The 24,755-nt window shown below is 35.4% G+C and overlaps 15 non-coding genes across 15 annotated transcripts; all 15 read right to left on the minus strand.

The window, feature by feature from the left end:
- Positions 1 to 1,142: 1,142 nt before the first annotated feature.
- TRNAN-GUU (transfer RNA asparagine (anticodon GUU)) lies at positions 1,143 to 1,216 on the minus strand. Its single transcript has one exon. It is a non-coding gene; the product is annotated as a tRNA-Asn (tRNA).
- Positions 1,217 to 2,079: 863 nt separating this feature from the next.
- TRNAN-GUU (transfer RNA asparagine (anticodon GUU)) lies at positions 2,080 to 2,153 on the minus strand. Its single transcript has one exon. It is a non-coding gene; the product is annotated as a tRNA-Asn (tRNA).
- Positions 2,154 to 4,890: 2,737 nt separating this feature from the next.
- On the minus strand, positions 4,891 to 4,964 carry TRNAN-GUU (transfer RNA asparagine (anticodon GUU)). The gene has a single exon. It is a non-coding gene; the product is annotated as a tRNA-Asn (tRNA).
- A 2,737-nt stretch (positions 4,965 to 7,701) lies between these two features.
- On the minus strand, positions 7,702 to 7,775 carry TRNAN-GUU (transfer RNA asparagine (anticodon GUU)). Its single transcript has one exon. It is a non-coding gene; the product is annotated as a tRNA-Asn (tRNA).
- A 1,800-nt stretch (positions 7,776 to 9,575) lies between these two features.
- On the minus strand, positions 9,576 to 9,649 carry TRNAN-GUU (transfer RNA asparagine (anticodon GUU)). The gene has a single exon. It is a non-coding gene; the product is annotated as a tRNA-Asn (tRNA).
- Positions 9,650 to 10,347: 698 nt separating this feature from the next.
- On the minus strand, positions 10,348 to 10,421 carry TRNAN-GUU (transfer RNA asparagine (anticodon GUU)). The gene has a single exon. It is a non-coding gene; the product is annotated as a tRNA-Asn (tRNA).
- Positions 10,422 to 11,284: 863 nt separating this feature from the next.
- TRNAN-GUU (transfer RNA asparagine (anticodon GUU)) lies at positions 11,285 to 11,358 on the minus strand. Its single transcript has one exon. It is a non-coding gene; the product is annotated as a tRNA-Asn (tRNA).
- Positions 11,359 to 12,221: 863 nt separating this feature from the next.
- TRNAN-GUU (transfer RNA asparagine (anticodon GUU)) lies at positions 12,222 to 12,295 on the minus strand. Its single transcript has one exon. It is a non-coding gene; the product is annotated as a tRNA-Asn (tRNA).
- An 863-nt stretch (positions 12,296 to 13,158) lies between these two features.
- On the minus strand, positions 13,159 to 13,232 carry TRNAN-GUU (transfer RNA asparagine (anticodon GUU)). The gene has a single exon. It is a non-coding gene; the product is annotated as a tRNA-Asn (tRNA).
- An 863-nt stretch (positions 13,233 to 14,095) lies between these two features.
- On the minus strand, positions 14,096 to 14,169 carry TRNAN-GUU (transfer RNA asparagine (anticodon GUU)). The gene has a single exon. It is a non-coding gene; the product is annotated as a tRNA-Asn (tRNA).
- An 863-nt stretch (positions 14,170 to 15,032) lies between these two features.
- TRNAN-GUU (transfer RNA asparagine (anticodon GUU)) lies at positions 15,033 to 15,106 on the minus strand. The gene has a single exon. It is a non-coding gene; the product is annotated as a tRNA-Asn (tRNA).
- Positions 15,107 to 15,969: 863 nt separating this feature from the next.
- On the minus strand, positions 15,970 to 16,043 carry TRNAN-GUU (transfer RNA asparagine (anticodon GUU)). Its single transcript has one exon. It is a non-coding gene; the product is annotated as a tRNA-Asn (tRNA).
- Positions 16,044 to 17,843: 1,800 nt separating this feature from the next.
- Positions 17,844 to 17,917, minus strand: TRNAN-GUU (transfer RNA asparagine (anticodon GUU)). The gene has a single exon. It is a non-coding gene; the product is annotated as a tRNA-Asn (tRNA).
- Positions 17,918 to 20,654: 2,737 nt separating this feature from the next.
- Positions 20,655 to 20,728, minus strand: TRNAN-GUU (transfer RNA asparagine (anticodon GUU)). The gene has a single exon. It is a non-coding gene; the product is annotated as a tRNA-Asn (tRNA).
- Positions 20,729 to 21,591: 863 nt separating this feature from the next.
- Positions 21,592 to 21,665, minus strand: TRNAN-GUU (transfer RNA asparagine (anticodon GUU)). The gene has a single exon. It is a non-coding gene; the product is annotated as a tRNA-Asn (tRNA).
- Positions 21,666 to 24,755: the final 3,090 nt, after the last annotated feature.

The raw sequence follows: 24,755 nt of genomic DNA on the forward strand, positions 1-24,755 counted from the left end.
TGCATTCTGCTGATTAGATATCACCAGGAACAACATTAACCTTCAGGTATTTTCTAATTGTTGAATAAATTGGCTTAAATCAAATTAAACTCACTTTAGAGATAATTGTTTCAGAGAAAGTCTTGAACCCTACCATAAAATAGGTAGTTAGACATGTTGACTTCTCTACCTAAAATTCCCCAAAATTTGACTAATAGAAGATTCTCGTCCCTGGGTGGGATTGAACCACCAACTTTCCGGTTAACAGCCAAACGCGCTAACCAATTGCGCCACAGAGACCCTATGTGAGACATAAACTAACAACAGCTAAGAAACATTGATCTGGAAATTTTCCTTGTTAAAGTTTATAAAGTCTCTAATCTGGACAGTTATTTTAGGATTTTTCATTAATTAAAAGGAACACATTGCCATGTTCTTGTGATGAATCAACCCTTCTTGAGTTCTAAGCACTTCCATGAGCAGCAGAGTGGCGCAGCGGAAGTGTGCTGGGCCCATAACCCAGAGGTCGATGGATTGAAACCATCCTCTGCTATGTGCTATTTTGATTTATCAAATCTAAAATTGGGATTGCTATTTTGACTTTTTTGGTCTTTGCTTATAGTAGAAAATCCATTATCATCTTAACTCATTTTAATCGTATTTTGACAGAAGTGCTGTAGCAAAAAATCCACATAATGTCTTTAATTTACCCTATTACTTCTATGGTTATTGAGAAAAACAAACTACATTGACTCCAGAAGAGCAAATCAGGTGATCTAACAAGTAATTTATCAAAATCATCTTTCCAGCTTACACTTTGGTGATGCAATAAGACAATGATTTTGTAAGAAAAATCTTCACACTTCAAAATGTTTTTCTTAATTCCTTACCTTTGTACTGATAAGATAACACCTGGTTTTAACATAACACAGGCTTCCACTTAAAAATGCTGCTAGGTTGCATTCTGCTGATTAGATATCACCAGGAACAACATTAACCTTCAGGTATTTTCTAAATGTTGAATAAATTGGCTTAAATCAAATTAAACTCACTTTAGAGATAATTGTTTCAGAGAAAGTCTTGAACCCAACCATAAAATAGGTAGTTAGACATGTTGACTTCTCTACCTAAAATTCCCCAAAATTTGACTATTAGAAGATTCTCGTCCCTGGGTGGGATTGAACCACCAACCTTCCGGTTAACAGCCGAACGCACTAACCAATTGCGCCACAGAGACCCTATGTGAGACATAAACTAACAACAGCTAAGAAACATTGATCTGGAAATTTTCCTTGTTAAAGTTTATAAAGTCTCTAATCTGGACAGTTATTTTAGGATTTTTCGTTATTTAAAAGGAACACATTGCCATGTTCTTGAGATGAATCAACCCTTCTTGAGTTCTAAGCACTTCCATGAGCAGCAGAGTGGCGCAGCGGAAGCGTGCTGGGCCCATAACCCAGAGATCGATGGATCGAAACCATCCTCTGCTATGTGCTATTTTCATTTATCAAATCTAAAATTGGGATTGCTATTTTGACTTTTTTGGTCTTTGCTTATAGTAGAAAATCCATTATCATCTTAACTCATTTAATTTGTATTTTGACAGAAGTGCTGTAGCAAAAAATCCACATAATGTCTTTACTTTACCCTATTACTTCTATGGTTATTGAGAAAAACAAACTACATTGACTCCAGAAGAGCAAATCAGGTGATCTAACAAGTAATTTATCAAAATCATCTTTCCAGCTTACACTTTGGTGATGCAATAAGACAATGATTTTGTAAGAAAAATCTTCAAACTTCATAAAGTTTTTCTTACTTCCTTACCTTTGTACTGATAAGATAACACCTGGTTATAACATAACACAGGCTTTCACTTAAAAATGCTGCTAGGTTGCATTCTGCTGATTAGATATCACCAGGAACAACATTAACCTTCAGGTATTTTCTAATTGTTGAATAAATTGGCTTAAATCAAATTAAACTCACTTTAGAGATAATTGTTTCAGAGAAAGTCTTGAACCCTACCATAAATTAGGTAGTTTGACATGTTGACTTCTCTACCTAAAATTCCCCAAAATTTGACTAATAGAAGATTCTCGTCCCTGGGTGGGATTGAACCACCAACCTTCCGGTTAACAGCCGAACGCACTAACCAATTGCGCCACAGAGACCCTATGTGAGACATAAACTAACAACAGCTAAGAAACATTGATCTGGAAAGTTTCCTTGCCAAAGTTTATAAAGTCTCTAATCTGGACAGTTATTTTAGGATTTTTCACTAATTAAAAGGAACACATTGCCATGTTCTTTTGATGAATCAACCCTTCTTGAGTTCTAAGCACTTCCATGAGCAGCAGAGTGGCGCAGCGGAAGTGTGCTGGGCCCATAACCCAGAGGTCGATGGATTGAAACCATCCTCTGCTATGTGCTATTTTGATTTATCAAATCTATAATTGGGATTGCTATTTTGACTTTTTTGGTCTTTGCTTATAGTAGAAAATCCATTATCATCTTAACTCATTTTAATCGTATTTTGACAGAAGTGCTGTAGCAAAAAATCCACATAATGTCTTTACTTTACCCTATTACTTCTATGGTTATTGAGAAAAACAAACTACATGGACTCCAGAAGAGCAAATCAGGTGATCTAACAAGTAATTTATCAAAATCATCTTTCCAGCTTACACTTTGGTGATGCAATAAGACAATGATTTTGTAAGAAAAATCTTCACACTTCAAAAAGTTTTTCTTAATTCCTTACCTTTGTACTGATAAGATAACACCTGGTTTTAACATAACACAGGCTTCCACTTAAAAATGCTGCTAGGTTGCATTCTGCTGATTAGATATCACCAGGAACAACATTAACCTTCAGGTATTTTCTAAATGTTGAATAAATTGGCTTAAATCAAATTAAACTCACTTTAGAGATAATTGTTTCAGAGAAAGTCTTGAACCCTACCATAAAATAGGTAGTTTGACATGTTGACTTCTCTACCTAAAAATCCCCAAAATTTGACTAATAGAAGATTTTCATCCCTGGGTGGGATTGAACCACCAATATTCCAATTAACAGCCGAACGTGCAAACCAATTGTGCCACAGAGACCCTATGTGAGATATAAACTAACAACAGCTAAGAAACATTGATCTGGAAAGTTTCCTTGCCAAAGTTTATAAAGTCTCTAATCTGGACAGTTATTTTAGGATTTTTCGCTAATTAAAAGGAACACATTGCCATGTTCTTGTGATGAATCAACCCTTCTTGAGTTCTAAGCATTTCCATGAGCAGCAGAGTGGCGCAGCGGAAGCGTGCTGGGCCCATAACCCAGAGGTCGATGGATCGAAACCATCCTCTGCTATGTGCTATTTTGATTTATCAAATCTAAAATTGGGATTGCTATTTTGACTTTTTTGGTCTTTGCTTATAGTAGAAAATCCATTATCATCTTAACTCATTTAATTCGTATTTTGACAGAAGTGCTGTAGCAAAAAATCCACATAATGTCTTTACTTTACCCTATTACTTCTATGGTTATTGAGAAAAACAAACTACATTGACTCCAGAAGAGCAAATCAGGTGATCTAACAAGTAATTTATCAAAATCATCTTTCCAGCTTACACTTTGGTGATGCAATAAGACAATGATTTTGTAAGAAAAATCTTCACACTTCAAAAAGTTTTTCTTAATTCCTTACCTTTGTACTGATAAGATAACACCTGGTTTTAACATAACACAGGCTTCCACTTAAAAATGCTGCTAGGTTGCATTCTGCTGATTAGATATCACCAGGAACAACATTAACCTTCAGGTATTTTCTAAATATTGAATAAATTGGCTTAAATCAAATTAAACTCACTTTAGAGATAATTGTTTCAGAGAAAGTCTTGAACCCTACCATAAAATAGGTAGTTTGGCATGTTGACTTCTCTACCTAAAAATCCCCAAAATTTGACTAATAGAAGATTTTCATCCCTGGGTGGGATTGAACCACCAATATTCCAATTAACAGCCGAACGTGCAAACCAATTGTGCCACAGAGACCCTATGTGAGATATAAACTAACAACAGCTAAGAAACATTGATCTGGAAAGTTTCCTTGCCAAAGTTTATAAAGTCTCTAATCTGGACAGTTATTTTAGGATTTTTCGCTAATTAAAAGGAACACATTGCCATGTTCTTGTGATGAATCAACCCTTCTTGAGTTCTAAGCATTTCCATGAGCAGCAGAGTGGCGCAGCGGAAGCGTGCTGGGCCCATAACCCAGAGGTCGATGGATCGAAACCATCCTCTGCTATGTGCTATTTTCATTTATCAAATCTAAAATTGGGATTGCTATTTTGACTTTTTTGGTCTTTGCTTATAGTAGAAAATCCATTATCATCTTAACTCATTTAATTCGTATTTTGACAGAAGTGCTGTAGCAAAAAATCCACATAATGTCTTTACTTTACCCTATTACTTCTATGGTTATTGAGAAAAACAAACTACATTGACTCCAGAAGAGCAAATCAGGTGATCTAACAAGTAATTTATCAAAATCATCTTTCCAGCTTACACTTTGGTGATGCAATAAGACAATGATTTTGTAAGAAAAATCTTCACACTTCAAAAAGTTTTTCTTAATTCCTTACCTTTGTACTGATAAGATAACACCTGGTTTTAACATAACACAGGCTTCCACTTAAAAATGCTGCTAGGTTGCATTCTGCTGATTAGATATCACCAGGAACAACATTAACCTTCAGGTATTTTCTAAATATTGAATAAATTGGCTTAAATCAAATTAAACTCACTTTAGAGATAATTGTTTCAGAGAAAGTCTTGAACCCTACCATAAAATAGGTAGTTTGGCATGTTGACTTCTCTACCTAAAAATCCCCAAAATTTGACTAATAGAAGATTTTCATCCCTGGGTGGGATTGAACCACCAACCTTCCGGTTAACAGCCGAACGCGCTAACCAATTACGCCACAGAGACCCTATGTGAGACATAAACTAACAACAGCTAAGAAATATTGATCTGGAAAGTTTCCTTGCCAAAGTTTATAAAGTCTCTAATCTGGACAGTTATTTTAGGATTTATCGCTAATTAAAAGGAACACATTGCCATGTTCTTGTGATGAATCAACCCTTCTTGAGTTCTAAGAATTTCCATGAGCAGCAGAGTGGCGCAGCGGAAGCGTGCTGGGCCCATAACCCAGAGGTCGATGGATCGAAACCATCCTCTGCTATGTGCTATTTTGATTTATCAAATCTAAAATTGGGATTGCTATTTTGACTTTTTTGGTCTTTGCTTATAGTAGAAAATCCATTATCATCTTAACTCATTTAATTCGTATTTTGACAGAAGTGCTGTAGCAAAAAATCCACATAATGTCTTTACTTTACCCTATTACTTCTATGGTTATTGAGAAAAACAAACTACATTGACTCCAGAAGAGCAAATCAGGTGTTCAAACAAGTAATTTATCAAAATCATCTTTCCAGCTTACACTTTGGTGATGCAATAAGACAATGATTTTGTAAGAAAAATCTTCAAACTTCAAAAAGTTTTTCTTAATTCCTTACCTTTGTACTGATAAGATAACACCTGGTTATAACATAACACAGGCTTCCACTTAAAAATGCTGCTAGGTTGCATTCTGCTGATTAGATATCACCAGGAACAACATTAACCTTCAGGTATTTTCTAATTGTTGAATAAATTGGCTTAAATCAAATTAAACTCACTTTAGAGATAATTGTTTCAGAGAAAGTCTTGAACCCTACCATAAAATAGGTAGTTAGACATGTTGACTTCTCTACCTAAAATTCCCCAAAATTTGACTAATAGAAGATTCTCGTCCCTGGGTGGGATTGAACCACCAACTTTCCGGTTAACAGCCAAACGCGCTAACCAATTGCGCCACAGAGACCCTATGTGAGACATAAACTAACAACAGCTAAGAAACATTGATCTGGAAATTTTCCTTGTTAAAGTTTATAAAGTCTCTAATCTGGACAGTTATTTTAGGATTTTTCATTAATTAAAAGGAACACATTGCCATGTTCTTGTGATGAATCAACCCTTCTTGAGTTCTAAACACTTCCATGAGCAGCAGAGTGGCGCAGCGGAAGTGTGCTGGGCCCATAACCCAGAGGTCGATGGATTGAAACCATCCTCTGCTATGTGCTATTTTGATTTATCAAATCTAAAATTGGGATTGCTATTTTGACTTTTTTGGTCTTTGCTTATAGTAGAAAATCCATTCTCATCTTAACTCATTTTAATCGTATTTTGACAGAAGTGCTGTAGCAAAAAATCCACATAATGTCTTTAATTTACCCTATTACTTCTATGGTTATTGAGAAAAACAAACTACATTGACTCCAGAAGAGCAAATCAGGTGATCTAACAAGTAATTTATCAAAATCATCTTTCCAGCTTACACTTTGGTGATGCAATAAGACAATGATTTTGTAAGAAAAATCTTCACACTTCAAAAAGTTTTTCTTAATTCCTTACCTTTGTACTGATAAGATAACACCTGGTTATAACATAACACAGGCTTCCACTTAAAAATGCTGCTAGGTTGCATTCTGCTGATTAGATATCACCAGGAACAACATTAACCTTCAGGTATTTTCTAATTGTTGAATAAATTGGCTTAAATCAAATTAAATTCACTTTAGAGATAATTGTTTCAGAGAAAGTCTTGAACCCTACCATAAAATAGGTAGTTAGACATGTTGACTTCTCTACCTAAAATTCCCCAAAATTTGACTAATAGAAGATTCTCGTCCCTGGGTGGGATTGAACCACCACCTTTCCGGTTAACAGCCAAACGCGCTAACCAATTGCGCCACAGAGACCCTATGTGAGACATAAACTAACAACAGCTAAGAAACATTGATCTGGAAATTTTCCTTGTTAAAGTTTATAAAGTCTCTAATCTGGACAGTTATTTTAGGATTTTTCATTAATTAAAAGGAACACATTGCCATGTTCTTGTGATGAATCAACCCTTCTTGAGTTCTAAGCACTTCCATGAGCAGCAGAGTGGCGCAGCGGAAGTGTGCCGGGCCCATAACCCAGAGGTCGATGGATTGAAACCATCCTCTGCTATGTGCTATTTTGATTTATCAAATCTAAAATTGGGATTGCTATTTTGACTTTTTTGGTCTTTGCTTATAGTAGAAAATCCATTATCATCTTAACTCATTTTAATCGTATTTTGACAGAAGTGCTGTAGCAAAAAATCCACATAATGTCTTTAATTTACCCTATTACTTCTATGGTTATTGAGAAAAACAAACTACATTGACTCCAGAAGAGCAAATCAGGTGATCTAACAAGTAATTTATCAAAATCATCTTTCCAGCTTACACTTTGGTGATGCAATAAGACAATGATTTTGTAAGAAAAAAATTCAAACTTCAAAAAGTTTTTCTTAATTCCTTACCTTTGTACTGATAAGATAACACCTGGTTTTAACATAACACAGGCTTCCACTTAAAAATGCTGCTAGGTTGCATTCTGCTGATTAGATATCACCAGGAACAACATTAACCTTCAGGTATTTTCTAAATGTTGAATAAATTGGCTTAAATCAAATTAAACTCACTTTAGAGATAATTGTTTCAGAGAAAGTCTTGAACCCAACCATAAAATAGGTAGTTAGACATGTTGACTTCTCTACCTAAAATTCACAAAAATTTGACTAATAGAAGATTCTCGTCCCTGGGTGGGATTGAACCACCAACCTTCCGGTTAACAGCCGAACGCACTAACCAATTGCGCCACAGAGACCCTATGTGAGACATAAACTAACAACAGCTAAGAAACATTGATCTGGAAAGTTTCCTTGCCAAAGTTTATAAAGTCTCTAATCTGGACAGTTATTTTAGGATTTTTCGCTAATTAAAAGGAACACATTGCCATGTTCTTGTGATGAATCAACCCTTCTTGAGTTCTAAGAATTTCCATGAGCAGCAGAGTGGCGCAGCGGAAGCGTGCTGGGCCCATAACCCAGAGGTCGATGGATCGAAACCATCCTCTGCTATGTGCTATTTTGATTTATCAAATCTAAAATTGGGATTGCTATTTTGACTTTTTTGGTCTTTGCTTATAGTAGAAAATCCATTCTCATCTTAACTCATTTTAATCGTATTTTGACAGAAGTGCTGTAGCAAAAAATCCACATAATGTCTTTAATTTACCCTATTACTTCTATGGTTATTGAGAAAAACAAACTACATTGACTCCAGAAGAGCAAATCAGGTGATCTAACAAGTAATTTATCAAAATCATCTTTCCAGCTTACACTTTGGTGATGCAATAAGACAATGATTTTGTAAGAAAAATCTTCACACTTCAAAAAGTTTTTCTTAATTCCTTACCTTTGTACTGATAAGATAACACCTGGATATAACATAACACAGGCTTCCACTTAAAAATGCTGCTAGGTTGCATTCTGCTGATTAGATATCACCAGGAACAACATTAACCTTCAGGTATTTTCTAATTGTTGAATAAATTGGCTTAAATCAAATTAAATTCACTTTAGAGATAATTGTTTCAGAGAAAGTCTTGAACCCTACCATAAAATAGGTAGTTAGACATGTTGACTTCTCTACCTAAAATTCCCCAAAATTTGACTAATAGAAGATTCTCGTCCCTGGGTGGGATTGAACCACCACCTTTCCGGTTAACAGCCAAACGCGCTAACCAATTGCGCCACAGAGACCCTATGTGAGACATAAACTAACAACAGCTAAGAAACATTGATCTGGAAATTTTCCTTGTTAAAGTTTATAAAGTCTCTAATCTGGACAGTTATTTTAGGATTTTTCATTAATTAAAAGGAACACATTGCCATGTTCTTGTGATGAATCAACCCTTCTTGAGTTCTAAGCACTTCCATGAGCAGCAGAGTGGCGCAGCGGAAGTGTGCCGGGCCCATAACCCAGAGGTCGATGGATTGAAACCATCCTCTGCTATGTGCTATTTTGATTTATCAAATCTAAAATTGGGATTGCTATTTTGACTTTTTTGGTCTTTGCTTATAGTAGAAAATCCATTATCATCTTAACTCATTTTAATCGTATTTTGACAGAAGTGCTGTAGCAAAAAATCCACATAATGTCTTTAATTTACCCTATTACTTCTATGGTTATTGAGAAAAACAAACTACATTGACTCCAGAAGAGCAAATCAGGTGATCTAACAAGTAATTTATCAAAATCATCTTTCCAGCTTACACTTTGGTGATGCAATAAGACAATGATTTTGTAAGAAAAATCTTCACACTTCAAAAAGTTTTTATTAATTCCTTACCTTTGTACTGATAAGATAACACCTGGTTTTAACATAACACAGGCTTCCACTTAAAAATGCTGCTAGGTTGCATTCTGCTGATTAGATATCACCAGGAACAACATTAACCTTCAGGTATTTTCTAAATGTTGAATAAATTGGCTTAAATCAAATTAAACTCACTTTAGAGATAATTGTTTCAGAGAAAGTCTTGAACCCTACCATAAAATAGGTAGTTAGACATGTTGACTTCTCTACCTAAAATTCACAAAAATTTGACTAATAGAAGATTCTTGTCCCTGGGTGGGATTGAACCACCAACCTTCCGGTTAACAGCCAAACGCGCTAACCAATTGCGCCACAGAGACCCTATGTGAGACATAAACTAACAACAGCTAAGAAACATTGATCTGGAAAGTTTCCTTGCCAAAGTTTATAAAGTCTCTAATCTGGACAGTTATTTTAGGATTTTTCACTAATTAAAAGGAACACATTGCCATGTTCTTGTGATGAATCAACCCTTCTTGAGTTCTAAGCATTTCCATGAGCAGCAGAGTGGCACACTTTGACAGAAGTGCTGTAGCAAAAAATCCACATAATGTCTTTACTTTACCCTATTACTTCTATGGTTATTGAGAAAAACAAACTACATGGACTCCAGAAGAGCAAATCAGGTGATCTAACAAGTAATTTATCAAAATCATCTTTCCAGCTTACACTTTGGTGACGCAATAAAACAATGATTTTGTAAGAAAAATCTTCACACTTCAAAAAGTTTTTCTTAATTCCTTACCTTTGTACTGATAAGATAACACCTGGTTTTAACATAACACAGGCTTCCACTTAAAAATGCTGCTAGGTTGCATTCTGCTGATTAGATATCACCAGGAACAACATTAACCTTCAGGTATTTTCTAAATATTGAATAAATTGGCTTAAATCAAATTAAACTCACTTTAGAGATAATTGTTTCAGAGAAAGTCTTGAACCCTACCATAAAATAGGTAGTTTGGCATGTTGACTTCTCTACCTAAAAATCCCCAAAATTTGACTAATAGAAGATTTTCGTCCCTGGGTGGGATTGAACCACCAACCTTCCGGTTAACAGCCGAACGCGCTAACCAATTACGCCACAGAGACCCTATGTGAGACATAAACTAACAACAGCTAAGAAACATTGATCTGGAAAGTTTCCTTGCCAAAGTTTATAAAGTCTCTAATCTGGACAGTTATTTTAGGATTTTTCGCTAATTAAAAGGAACACATTGCCATGTTCTTGTGATGAATCAACCCTTCTTGAGTTCTAAGAATTTCCATGAGCAGCAGAGTGGCGCAGCGGAAGCGTGCTGGGCCCATAACCCAGAGGTCGATGGATCGAAACCATCCTCTGCTATGTGCTATTTTCATTTATCAAATCTAAAATTGGGATTGCTATTTTGACTTTTTTGGTCTTTGCTTATTGTAGAAAATCCATTATCATCTTAACTCATTTAATTCGTATTTTGACAGAAGTGCTGTAGCAAAAAATCCACATAATGTCTTTACTTTACCCTATTACTTCTATGGTTATTGAGAAAAACAAACTACATTGACTCCAGAAGAGCAAATCAGGTGTTCAAACAAGTAATTTATCAAAATCATCTTTCCAGCTTACACTTTGGTGATGCAATAAGACAATGATTTTGTAAGAAAAATCTTCAAACTTCAAAAAGTTTTTCTTAATTCCTTACCTTTGTACTGATAAGATAACACCTGGTTATAACATAACACAGGCTTCCACTTAAAAATGCTGCTAGGTTGCATTCTGCTGATTAGATATCACCAGGAACAACATTAACCTTCAGGTATTTTCTAAATATTGAATAAATTGGCTTAAATCAAATTAAACTCACTTTAGAGATAATTGTTTCAGAGAAAGTCTTGAACCCTACCATAAAATAGGTAGTTTGGCATGTTGACTTCTCTACCTAAAAATCCCCAAAATTTGACTAATAGAAGATTTTCGTCCCTGGGTGGGATTGAACCACCAACCTTCCGGTTAACAGCCGAACGCGCTAACCAATTACGCCACAGAGACCCTATGTGAGACATAAACTAACAACAGCTAAGAAACATTGATCTGGAAACTTTCCTTGCCAAAGTTTATAAAGTCTCTATACTGGACAGTTATTTTAGGATTTTTCGCTAATTAAAAGGAACACATTGCCATGTTCTTGTGATGAATCAACCCTTCTTGAGTTCTAAGAATTTCCATGAGCAGCAGAGTGGAGCAGCGGAAGCGTGCTGGGCCCATAACCCAGAGGTCGATGGATCGAAACCATCCTCTGCTATGTGCTATTTTCATTTATCAAATCTAAAATTGGGATTGCTATTTTGACATTTTTGGTCTTTGCTTATAGTAGAAAATCCATTATCATCTTAACTCATTTAATTCGTATTTTGACAGAAGTGCTGTAGCAAAAAATCCACATAATGTCTTTACTTTACCCTATTACTTCTATGGTTATTGAGAAAAACAAACTACATTGACTCCAGAAGAGCAAATCAGGTGTTCAAACAAGTAATTTATCAAAATCATCTTTCCAGCTTACACTTTGGTGATGCAATAAGACAATGATTTTGTAAGAAAAATCTTCAAACTTCAAAAAGTTTTTCTTAATTCCTTACCTTTGTACTGATAAGATAACACCTGGTTATAACATAACACAGGCTTTCACTTAAAAATGCTGCTAGGTTGCATTCTGCTGATTAGATATCACCAGGAACAACATTAACCTTCAGGTATTTTCTAAATGTTGAATAAATTGGCTTAAATCAAATTAAACTCACTTTAGAGATAATTGTTTCAGAGAAAGTCTTGAACCCAACCATAAAATAGGTAGTTAGACATGTTGACTTCTCTACCTAAAATTCCCCAAAATTTGACTATTAGAAGATTCTCGTCCCTGGGTGGGATTGAACCACCAACCTTCCGGTTAACAGCCGAACGCACTAACCAATTGCGCCACAGAGACCCTATGTGAGACATAAACTAACAACAGCTAAGAAACATTGTTCTTGAATGTTTCCTTGCCAAAGTTTATAAAGTCTCTAATCTGGACAGTTATTTTAGGATTTTTCGTTAATTAAAAGGAACACATTGCCATGTTCTTGTGATGAATCAACCCTTCTTGAGTTCTAAGCATTTCCATGAGCAGCAGAGTGGCGCAGCGGAAGCGTGCTGGGCCCATAACCCAGAGGTCGTTGGATTGAAACCATCCTCTGCTATGTGCTATTTTCATTTATCAAATCTAAAATTGGGATTGCTATTTTGACTTTTTTGGTCTTTGCTTTTAGTAGAAAATCCATTATCATCTTAACTCATTTTAATCGTATTTTGACAGAAGTGCTGTAGCAAAAAATCCACATAATGTCTTTACTTTACCCTATTACTTCTATGGTTATTGAGAAAAACAAACTACATTGACTCCAGGAGAGCAAATTAGGTGTTCTAACAAGTAATTTATCAAAATCATCTTTCCAGCTTACACTTTGGTGATGCAAAAAGACAATGATTTTGTAAGAAAAAAATTCAAACTTCAAAAAGTTTTTCTTAAGTCCTTACCTTTGTACTGATAAGATAACACCTGGTTTTAACATAACACAGGCTTCCACTTAAAAATGCTGCTAGGTTGCATTCTGCTGATTAGATATCACCAGGAACAACATTAACCTTCAGGTATTTTCTAAATGTTGAATAAATTGGCTTAAATCAAATTAAACTCACTTTAGAGATAATTGTTTCAGAGAAAGTCTTGAACCCAACCATAAAATAGGTAGTTAGACATGTTGACTTCTCTACCTAAAATTTCCCAAAATTTGACTATTAGAAGATTCTCGTCCCTGGGTGGGATTGAACCACCAACCTTCCGGTTAACAGCCGAACGCACTAACCAATTGCGCCACAGAGACCCTATGTGAGACATAAACTAACAACAGCTAAGAAACATTGATCTGGAAACTTTCCTTGCCAAAGTTTATAAAGTCTCTATACTGGACAGTTATTTTAGGATTTTTCGCTAATTAAAAGGAACACATTGCCATGTTCTTGTGATGAATCAACCCTTCTTGAGTTCTAAGAATTTCCATGAGCAGCAGAGTGGAGCAGCGGAAGCGTGCTGGGCCCATAACCCAGAGGTCGATGGATCGAAACCATCCTCTGCTATGTGCTATTTTCATTTATCAAATCTAAAATTGGGATTGCTATTTTGACATTTTTGGTCTTTGCTTATAGTAGAAAATCCATTATCATCTTAACTCATTTAATTCGTATTTTGACAGAAGTGCTGTAGCAAAAAATCCACATAATGTCTTTACTTTACCCTATTACTTCTATGGTTATTGAGAAAAACAAACTACATTGACTCCAGAAGAGCAAATCAGGTGTTCAAACAAGTAATTTATCAAAATCATCTTTCCAGCTTACACTTTGGTGATGCAATAAGACAATGATTTTGTAAGAAAAATCTTCAAACTTCAAAAAGTTTTTCTTAATTCCTTACCTTTGTACTGATAAGATAACACCTGGTTATAACATAACACAGGCTTTCACTTAAAAATGCTGCTAGGTTGCATTCTGCTGATTAGATATCACCAGGAACAACATTAACCTTCAGGTATTTTCTAAATGTTGAATAAATTGGCTTAAATCAAATTAAACTCACTTTAGAGATAATTGTTTCAGAGAAAGTCTTGAACCCAACCATAAAATAGGTAGTTAGACATGTTGACTTCTCTACCTAAAATTCCCCAAAATTTGACTATTAGAAGATTCTCGTCCCTGGGTGGGATTGAACCACCAACCTTCCGGTTAACAGCCGAACGCACTAACCAATTGCGCCACAGAGACCCTATGTGAGACATAAACTAACAACAGCTAAGAAACATTGTTCTTGAATGTTTCCTTGCCAAAGTTTATAAAGTCTCTAATCTGGACAGTTATTTTAGGATTTTTCGTTAATTAAAAGGAACACATTGCCATGTTCTTGTGATGAATCAACCCTTCTTGAGTTCTAAGCATTTCCATGAGCAGCAGAGTGGCGCAGCGGAAGCGTGCTGGGCCCATAACCCAGAGGTCGTTGGATTGAAACCATCCTCTGCTATGTGCTATTTTCATTTATCAAATCTAAAATTGGGATTGCTATTTTGACTTTTTTGGTCTTTGCTTTTAGTAGAAAATCCATTATCATCTTAACTCATTTTAATCGTATTTTGACAGAAGTGCTGTAGCAAAAAATCCACATAATGTCTTTACTTTACCCTATTACTTCTATGGTTATTGAGAAAAACAAACTACATTGACTCCAGGAGAGCAAATTAGGTGTTCTAACAAGTAATTTATCAAAATCATCTTTCCAGCTTACACTTTGGTGATGCAAAAAGACAATGATTTTGTAAGAAAAAAATTCAAACTTCAAAAAGTTTTTCTTAAGTCCTTACCTTTGTACTGATAAGATAACACCTGGTTTTAACATAACACAGGCTTCCACTTAAAAATGCTGCTAGGTTGCATTCTGCTGATTAGATATCACCAGGAACAACATTAACCTTCAGGTATTTTCTAAATGTTGAATAAATTGGCTTAAATCAAATTAAACTCACTTTAGAGATAATTGTTTCAGAGAAAGTCTTGAACCCAACCATAAAATAGGTAGTTAGACATGTTGACTTCTCTACCTAAAATTTCCCAAAATTTGACTATTAGAAGATTCTCGTCCCTGGGTGGGATTGAACCACCAACCTTCCGGTTAACAGCCGAACGCACTAACCAATTGCGCCACAGAGACCCTATGTGAGACATAAACTAACAACAGCTAAGAAACATTGATCTGGAAAGTTTCCTTGCCAAAGTTTATAAAGTCTCTAATCTGGACAGTTATTTTAGGATTTTTCGCTAATTAAAAGGAACACATTGCCATGTTCTTGTGATGAATCAACCCTTCTTGAGTTCTAAGAATTTCCATGAGCAGCAGAGTGGCGCAGCGGAAGCGTGCTGGGCCCATAACCCAGAGGTCGATGGATCGAAACCATCCTCTGCTATGTGCTATTTTGATTTATCAAATCTAAAATTGGGATTGCTATTTTGACTTTTTTGGTCTTTGCTTATAGTAGAAAATCCATTATCATCTTAACTCATTTAATTCGTATTTTGACAGAAGTGCTGTAGCAAAAAATCCACATAATGTCTTTACTTTACCCTATTACTTCTATGGTTATTGAGAAAAACAAACTACATTGACTCCAGAAGAGCAAATCAGGTGTTCAAACAAGTAACTTATCAAAATCATCTTTCCAGCTTACACTTTGGTGATGCAATAAGACAATGATTTTGTAAGAAAAATCTTCAAACTTCAAAAAGTTTTTCTTAATTCCTTACCTTTGTACTGATAAGATAACACCTGGTTATAACATAACACAGGCTTCCACTTAAAAATGCTGCTAGGTTGCATTCTGCTGATTAGATATCACCAGGAACAACATTAACCTTCAGGTATTTTCTAATTGTTGAATAAATTGGCTTAAATCAAATTAAACTCACTTTAGAGATAATTGTTTCAGAGAAAGTCTTGAACCCAACCATAAAATAGGTAGTTAGACATGTTGACTTCTCTACCTAAAATTTCCCAAAATTTGACTATTAGAAGATTCTCGTCCCTGGGTGGGATTGAACCACCAACCTTCCGGTTAACAGCCGAACGCACTAACCAATTGCGCCACAGAGACCCTATGTGAGACATAAACTAACAACAGCTAAGAAACATTGATCTGGAAAGTTTCCTTGCCAAAGTTTATAAAGTCTCTAATCTGGACAGTTATTTTAGGATTTTTCGCTAATTAAAAGGAACACATTGCCATGTTCTTGTGATGAATCAACCCTTCTTGAGTTCTAAGAATTTCCATGAGCAGCAGAGTGGCGCAGCGGAAGCGTGCTGGGCCCATAACCCAGAGGTCGATGGATCGAAACCATCCTCTGCTATGTGCTATTTTGATTTATCAAATCTAAAATTGGGATTGCTATTTTGACTTTTTTGGTCTTTGCTTATAGTAGAAAATCCATTATCATCTTAACTCATTTAATTCGTATTTTGACAGAAGTGCTGTAGCAAAAAATCCACATAATGTCTTTACTTTACCCTATTACTTCTATGGTTATTGAGAAAAACAAACTACATTGACTCCAGAAGAGCAAATCAGGTGTTCAAACAAGTAACTTATCAAAATCATCTTTCCAGCTTACACTTTGGTGATGCAATAAGACAATGATTTTGTAAGAAAAATCTTCAAACTTCAAAAAGTTTTTCTTAATTCCTTACCTTTGTACTGATAAGATAACACCTGGTTATAACATAACACAGGCTTCCACTTAAAAATGCTGCTAGGTTGCATTCTGCTGATTAGATATCACCAGGAACAACATTAACCTTCAGGTATTTTCTAATTGTTGAATAAATTGGCTTAAATCAAATTAAACTCACTTTAGAGATAATTGTTTCAGAGAAAGTCTTGAACCCTACCATAAAATAGGTAGTTAGACATGTTGACTTCTCTACCTAAAATTCCCCAAAATTTGACTAATAGAAGATTCTCGTCCCTGGGTGGGATTGAACCACCAACTTTCCGGTTAACAGCCAAACGCGCTAACCAATTGCGCCACAGAGACCCTATGTGAGACATAAACTAACAACAGCTAAGAAACATTGATCTGGAAATTTTCCTTGTTAAAGTTTATAAAGTCTCTAATCTGGACAGTTATTTTAGGATTTTTCATTAATTAAAAGGAACACATTGCCATGTTCTTGTGATGAATCAACCCTTCTTGAGTTCTAAGCACTTCCATGAGCAGCAGAGTGGCGCAGCGGAAGTGTGCTGGGCCCATAACCCAGAGGTCGATGGATTGAAACCATCCTCTGCTATGTGCTATTTTGATTTATCAAATCTAAAATTGGGATTGCTATTTTGACTTTTTTGGTCTTTGCTTATAGTAGAAAATCCATTATCATCTTAACTCATTTTAATCGTATTTTGACAGAAGTGCTGTAGCAAAAAATCCACATAATGTCTTTAATTTACCCTATTACTTCTATGGTTATTGAGAAAAACAAACTACATTGACTCCAGAAGAGCAAATCAGGTGATCTAACAAGTAATTTATCAAAATCATCTTTCCAGCTTACACTTTGGTGATGCAATAAGACAATGAATTTGTAAGAAAAATCTTCACACTTCAAAAAGTTTTTCTTAATTCCTTACCTTTGTACTGATAAGATAACACCTGGTTATAACATAACACAGGCTTCCACTTAAAAATGCTGCTAGGTTGCATTCTGCTGATTAGATATCACCAGGAACAACATTAACCTTCAGGTATTTTCTAATTGTTGAATAAATTGGCTTAAATCAAATTAAATTCACTTTAGAGATAATTGTTTCAGAGAAAGTCTTGAACCCTACCATAAAATAGGTAGTTAGACATGTTGACTTCTCTACCTAAAATTCCCCAAAATTTGACTAATAGAAGATTCTCGTCCCTGGGTGGGATTGAACCACCAACCTTCCGGTTAACAGCCGAACGCACTAACCAATTGCGCCACAGAGACCCTATGTGAGACATAAACTAACAACAGCTAAGAAACATTGATCTGGAAAGTTTCCTTGCCAAAGTTTATAAAGTCTCTAATCTGGACAGTTATTTTAGGATTTTTCGCTAATTAAAAGGAACACATTGCCATGTTCTTGTGATGAATCAACCCTTCTTGAGTTCTAAGAATTTCCATGAGCAGCAGAGTGGCGCAGCGGAAGCGTGCTGGGCCCATAACCCAGAGGTCGATGGATCGAAACCATCCTCTGCTATGTGCTATTTTGATTTATCAAATCTAAAATTGGGATTGCTATTTTGACTTTTTTGGTCTTTGCTTATAGTAGAAAATCCATTATCATCTTAACTCATTTAATTCGTATTTTGACAGAAGTGCTGTAGCAAAAAATCCACATAATGTCTTTACTTTACCCTATTACTTCTATGGTTATTGAGAAAAACAAACTACATTGACTCCAGAAGAGCAAATCAGGTGTTCAAACAAGTAACTTATCAAAATCATCTTTCCAGCTTACACTTTGGTGATGCAATAAGACAATGATTTTGTAAGAAAAATCTTCAAACTTCAAAAAGTTTTTCTTAATTCCTTACCTTTGTACTGATAAGATAACACCTGGTTATAACATAACACAGGCTTCCACTTAAAAATGCTGCTAGGTTGCATTCTGCTGATTAGATATCACCAGGAACAACATTAACCTTCAGGTATTTTCTAATTGTTGAATAAATTGGCTTAAATCAAATTAAACTCACTTTAGAGATAATTGTTTCAGAGAAAGTCTTGAACCCTACCATAAAATAGGTAGTTAGACATGTTGACTTCTCTACCTAAAATTCCCCAAAATTTGACTAATAGAAGATTCTCGTCCCTGGGTGGGATTGAACCACCAACTTTCCGGTTAACAGCCAAACGCGCTAACCAATTGCGCCACAGAGACCCTATGTGAGACATAAACTAACAACAGCTAAGAAACATTGATCTGGAAATTTTCCTTGTTAAAGTTTATAAAGTCTCTAATCTGGACAGTTATTTTAGGATTTTTCATTAATTAAAAGGAACACATTGCCATGTTCTTGTGATGAATCAACCCTTCTTGAGTTCTAAGCACTTCCATGAGCAGCAGAGTGGCGCAGCGGAAGTGTGCTGGGCCCATAACCCAGAGGTCGATGGATTGAAACCATCCTCTGCTATGTGCTATTTTGATTTATCAAATCTAAAATTGGGATTGCTATTTTGACTTTTTTGGTCTTTGCTTATAGTAGAAAATCCATTATCATCTTAACTCATTTTAATCGTATTTTGACAGAAGTGCTGTAGCAAAAAATCCACATAATGTCTTTAATTTACCCTATTACTTCTATGGTTATTGAGAAAAACAAACTACATTGACTCCAGAAGAGCAAATCAGGTGATCTAACAAGTAATTTATCAAAATCATCTTTCCAGCTTACACTTTGGTGATGCAATAAGACAATGAATTTGTAAGAAAAATCTTCACACTTCAAAAAGTTTTTCTTAATTCCTTACCTTTGTACTGATAAGATAACACCTGGTTATAACATAACACAGGCTTCCACTTAAAAATGCTGCTAGGTTGCATTCTGCTGATTAGATATCACCAGGAACAACATTAACCTTCAGGTATTTTCTAATTGTTGAATAAATTGGCTTAAATCAAATTAAATTCACTTTAGAGATAATTGTTTCAGAGAAAGTCTTGAACCCTACCATAAAATAGGTAGTTAGACATGTTGACTTCTCTACCTAAAATTCCCCAAAATTTGACTAATAGAAGATTCTCGTCCCTGGGTGGGATTGAACCACCACCTTTCCGGTTAACAGCCAAACGCGCTAACCAATTGCGCCACAGAGACCCTATGTGAGACATAAACTAACAACAGCTAAGAAACATTGATCTGGAAATTTTCCTTGTTAAAGTTTATAAAGTCTCTAATCTGGACAGTTATTTTAGGATTTTTCATTAATTAAAAGGAACACATTGCCATGTTCTTGTGATGAATCAACCCTTCTTGAGTTCTAAGCACTTCCATGAGCAGCAGAGTGGCGCAGCGGAAGTGTGCCGGGCCCATAACCCAGAGGTCGATGGATTGAAACCATCCTCTGCTATGTGCTATTTTGATTTATCAAATCTAAAATTGGGATTGCTATTTTGACTTTTTTGGTCTTTGCTTATAGTAGAAAATCCATTATCATCTTAACTCATTTTAATCGTATTTTGACAGAAGTGCTGTAGCAAAAAATCCACATAATGTCTTTACTTTACCCTATTACTTCTATGGTTATTGAGAAAAACAAACTACATTGACTCCAGAAGAGCAAATCAGGTGTTCAAACAAGTAATTTATCAAAATCATCTTTCCAGCTTACACTTTGGTGATGCAATAAGACAATGATTTTGTAAGAAAAATCTTCAAACTTCAAAAAGTTTTTCTTAATTCCTTACCTTTGTACTGATAAGATAACACCTGGTTATAACATAACACAGGCTTCCACTTAAAAATGCTGCTAGGTTGCATTCTGCTGATTAGATATCACCAGGAACAACATTAACCTTCAGGTATTTTCTAAATATTGAATAAATTGGCTTAAATCAAATTAAACTCACTTTAGAGATAATTGTTTCAGAGAAAGTCTTGAACCCTACCATAAAATAGGTAGTTTGGCATGTTGACTTCTCTACCTAAAAATCCCCAAAATTTGACTAATAGAAGATTTTCGTCCCTGGGTGGGATTGAACCACCAACCTTCCGGTTAACAGCCGAACGCGCTAACCAATTACGCCACAGAGACCCTATGTGAGACATAAACTAACAACAGCTAAGAAACATTGATCTGGAAAGTTTCCTTGCCAAAGTTTATAAAGTCTCTAATCTGGACAGTTATTTTAGGATTTTTCGCTAATTAAAAGGAACACATTGCCATGTTCTTGTGATGAATCAACCCTTCTTGAGTTCTAAGAATTTCCATGAGCAGCAGAGTGGCGCAGCGGAAGCGTGCTGGGCCCATAACCCAGAGGTCGATGGATCGAAACCATCCTCTGCTATGTGCTATTTTCATTTATCAAATCTAAAATTGGGATTGCTATTTTGACTTTTTTGGTCTTTGCTTATTGTAGAAAATCCATTATCATCTTAACTCATTTAATTCGTATTTTGACAGAAGTGCTGTAGCAAAAAATCCACATAATGTCTTTACTTTACCCTATTACTTCTATGGTTATTGAGAAAAACAAACTACATTGACTCCAGAAGAGCAAATCAGGTGTTCAAACAAGTAATTTATCAAAATCATCTTTCCAGCTTACACTTTGGTGATGCAATAAGACAATGATTTTGTAAGAAAAATCTTCAAACTTCAAAAAGTTTTTCTTAATTCCTTACCTTTGTACTGATAAGATAACACCTGGTTATAACATAACACAGGCTTTCACTTAAAAATGCTGCTAGGTTGCATTCTGCTGATTAGATATCACCAGGAACAACATTAACCTTCAGGTATTTTCTAATTGTTGAATAAATTGGCTTAAATCAAATTAAACTCACTTTAGAGATAATTGTTTCAGAGAAAGTCTTGAACCCTACCATAAAATAGGTAGTTAGACATGTTGACTTCTCTACCTAAAATTCCCCAAAATTTGACTAACAGAAGATTCTCGTCCCTGGGTGGGATTGAACCACCAACCTTCCGGTTAACAGCCAAACGCGCTAACCAATTGCGCCACAGAGACCCTATGTGAGACATAAACTAACAACAGCTAAGAAACATTGATCTGGAAATTTTCCTTGTTAAAGTTTATAAAGTCTCTAATCTGGACAGTTATTTTAGGATTTTTCATTAATTAAAAGGAACACATTGCCATGTTCTTGTGATGAATCAACCCTTCTTGAGTTCTAAGCACTTCCATGAGCAGCAGAGTGGCGCAGCGGAAGTGTGCTGGGCCCATAACCCAGAGGTCGATGGATCGAAACCATCCTCTGCTATGTGCTATTTTGATTTATCAAATCTAAAATTGGGATTGCTATTTTGACTTTTTTGGTCTTTGCTTATAGTAGAAAATCCATTATCATCTTAACTCATTTAATTCGTATTTTGACAGAAGTGCTGTAGCAAAAAATCCACATAATGTCTTTACTTTACCCTATTACTTCTATGGTTATTGAGAAAAACAAACTACATTGACTCCAGAAGAGCAAATCAGGTGTTCAAACAAGTAATTTATCAAAATCATCTTTCCAGCTTACACTTTGGTGATGCAATAAGACAATGATTTTGTAAGAAAAATCTTCAAACTTCATAAAGTTTTTCTTAATTCCTTACCTTTGTACTGATAAGATAACACCTGGTTATAACATAACACAGGCTTTCACTTAAAAATGCTGCTAGGTTGCATTCTGCTGATTAGATATCACCAGGAACAACATTAACCTTCAGGTATTTTCTAAATGTTGAATAAATTGGCTTAAATCAAATTAAACTCACTTTAGAGATAATTGTTTCAGAGAAAGTCTTGAACCCTAACATAAAATAGGTAGTTTGACATGTTGACTTCTCTACCTAAAATTCCCCAAAATTTGACTAATAGAATATTCTCGTCCCTGGGTGGGATTGAACCACCAACATTCCAGTTAACAGCCGAACGCGCTAACCAATTGCGCCACAGAGACCCTATATGAGACATAAACAAGCAACAGCTAAGAAACATTGATCTGGAAACTTTCCTTGCCAAAGTTTATAAAGTCTCTATACTGGACAGTTATTTTAGGATTTTTCGTTAATTAAAAGGAACACATTGCCATGTTCTTGTGATGAATCAACCCTTCTTGAGTTCTAAGCACTTCCATGAGCAGCAGAGTGGCGCAGCGGAAGCGTGCTGGGCCCATAACCCAGAGGTCGATGGATCGAAACCATCCTCTGCTATGTGCTATTTTCATTTATCAAATCTAAAATTGGGATTGCTATTTTGACATTTTTGGTCTTTGCTTATAGTAGAAAATCCATTATCATCTTAACTCATTTAATTCGTATTTTGACAGAAGTGCTGTAGCAAAAAATCCACATAATGTCTTTACTTTACCCTATTACTTCTATGGTTATTGAGAAAAACAAACTACATTGACTCCAGAAGAGCAAATCAGGTGTTCAAACAAGTAATTTATCAAAATCATCTTTCCAGCTTACACTTTGGTGATGCAATAAGACAATGATTTTGTAAGAAAAATCTTCAAACTTCAAAAAGTTTTTCTTAATTCCTTACCTTTGTACTGATAAGATAACACCTGGTTATAACATAACACAGGCTTTCACTTAAAAATGCTGCTAGGTTGCATTCTGCTGATGATCTAACAAGTAATTTATCAAAATCATCTTTCCAGCTTACACTTTGGTGATGCAATAAGACAATGATTTTGTAAGAAAAATCTTCACACTTCAAAAAGTTTTTCTTAATTCCTTACCTTTGTACTGATAAGATAACACCTGGTTTTAACATAACACAGGCTTCCACTTAAAAATGCTGCTAGGTTGCATTCTGCTGATTAGATATCACCAGGAAAAACATTAACCTTCAGGTATTTTCTAAATGTTGAATAAATTGGCTTAAATCAAATTAAACTCACTTTAGAGATAATTGTTTCAGAGAAAGTCTTGAACCCTAACATAAAATAGGTAGTTTGACATGTTGACTTCTCTACCTAAAATTCCCCAAAATTTGACTAATAGAATATTCTCGTCCCTGGGTGGGATTGAACCACCAACATTCCAGTTAACAGCCGAACGCGCTAACCAATTGCGCCACAGAGACCCTATATGAGACATAAACAAACAACAGCTAAGAAACATTGATCTGGAAAGTTTCCTTGCCAAAGTTTATAAAGTCTCTATACTGGACAGTTATTTTAGGATTTTTCACTAATTAAAAGGAACACATTGCCATGTTCTTGTGATGAATCAACCCTTCTTGAGTTCTAAGCATTTCCATGAGCAGCAGAGTGGCGCACTTTGACAGAAGTGCTGTAGCAAAAAATCCACATAATGTCTTTACTTTACCCTATTACTTCTATGGTTATTGAGAAAAACAAACTACATGGACTCCAGAAGAGCAAATCAGGTGATCTAACAAGTAATTTATCAAAATCATCTTTCCAGCTTACACTTTGGTGATGCAATAAGACAATGATTTTGTAAGAAAAATCTTCACACTTCAAAAAGTTTTTCTTAATTCCTTACCTTTGTACTGATAAGATAACACCTGGTTATAACATAACACAGGCTTTCACTTAAAAATGCTGCTAGGTTGCATTCTGCTGATTAGATATCACCAGGAACAACATTAACCTTCAGGTATTTTCTAAATGTTGAATAAATTGGCTTAAATCAAATTAAACTCACTTTAGAGATAATTGTTTCAGAGAAAGTCTTGAACCCTACCATAAAATAGGTAGTTTGACATGTTGACTTCTCTACCTAAAAATCCCCAAAATTTGACTAATAGAAGATTTTCATCCCTGGGTGGGATTGAACCACCAACATTCCAGTTAACAGCCGAACGCGCTAACCAATTGCGCCACAGAGACCCTATATGAGACATAAACAAGCAACAGCTAAGAAACATTGATCTGGAAACTTTCCTTGCCAAAGTTTATAAAGTCTCTATACTGGACAGTTATTTTATTATTTTTCGTTAATTAAAAGGAACACATTGCCATGTTCTTGTGATGAATCAACCCTTCTTGAGTTCTAAGCACTTCCATGAGCAGCAGAGTGGCGCAGCAGAAGCGTGCTGGGCCCATAACCCAGAGGTCGATGGATCGAAACCATC

The sequence above is a fragment of the Taudactylus pleione genome, unplaced genomic scaffold, assembly GCF_031769625.1.
Source record: "Taudactylus pleione unplaced genomic scaffold, aTauple2 ptg000134l, whole genome shotgun sequence".
In the NCBI taxonomy this organism is placed as follows: Eukaryota; Metazoa; Chordata; class Amphibia; order Anura; family Myobatrachidae; genus Taudactylus; species Taudactylus pleione.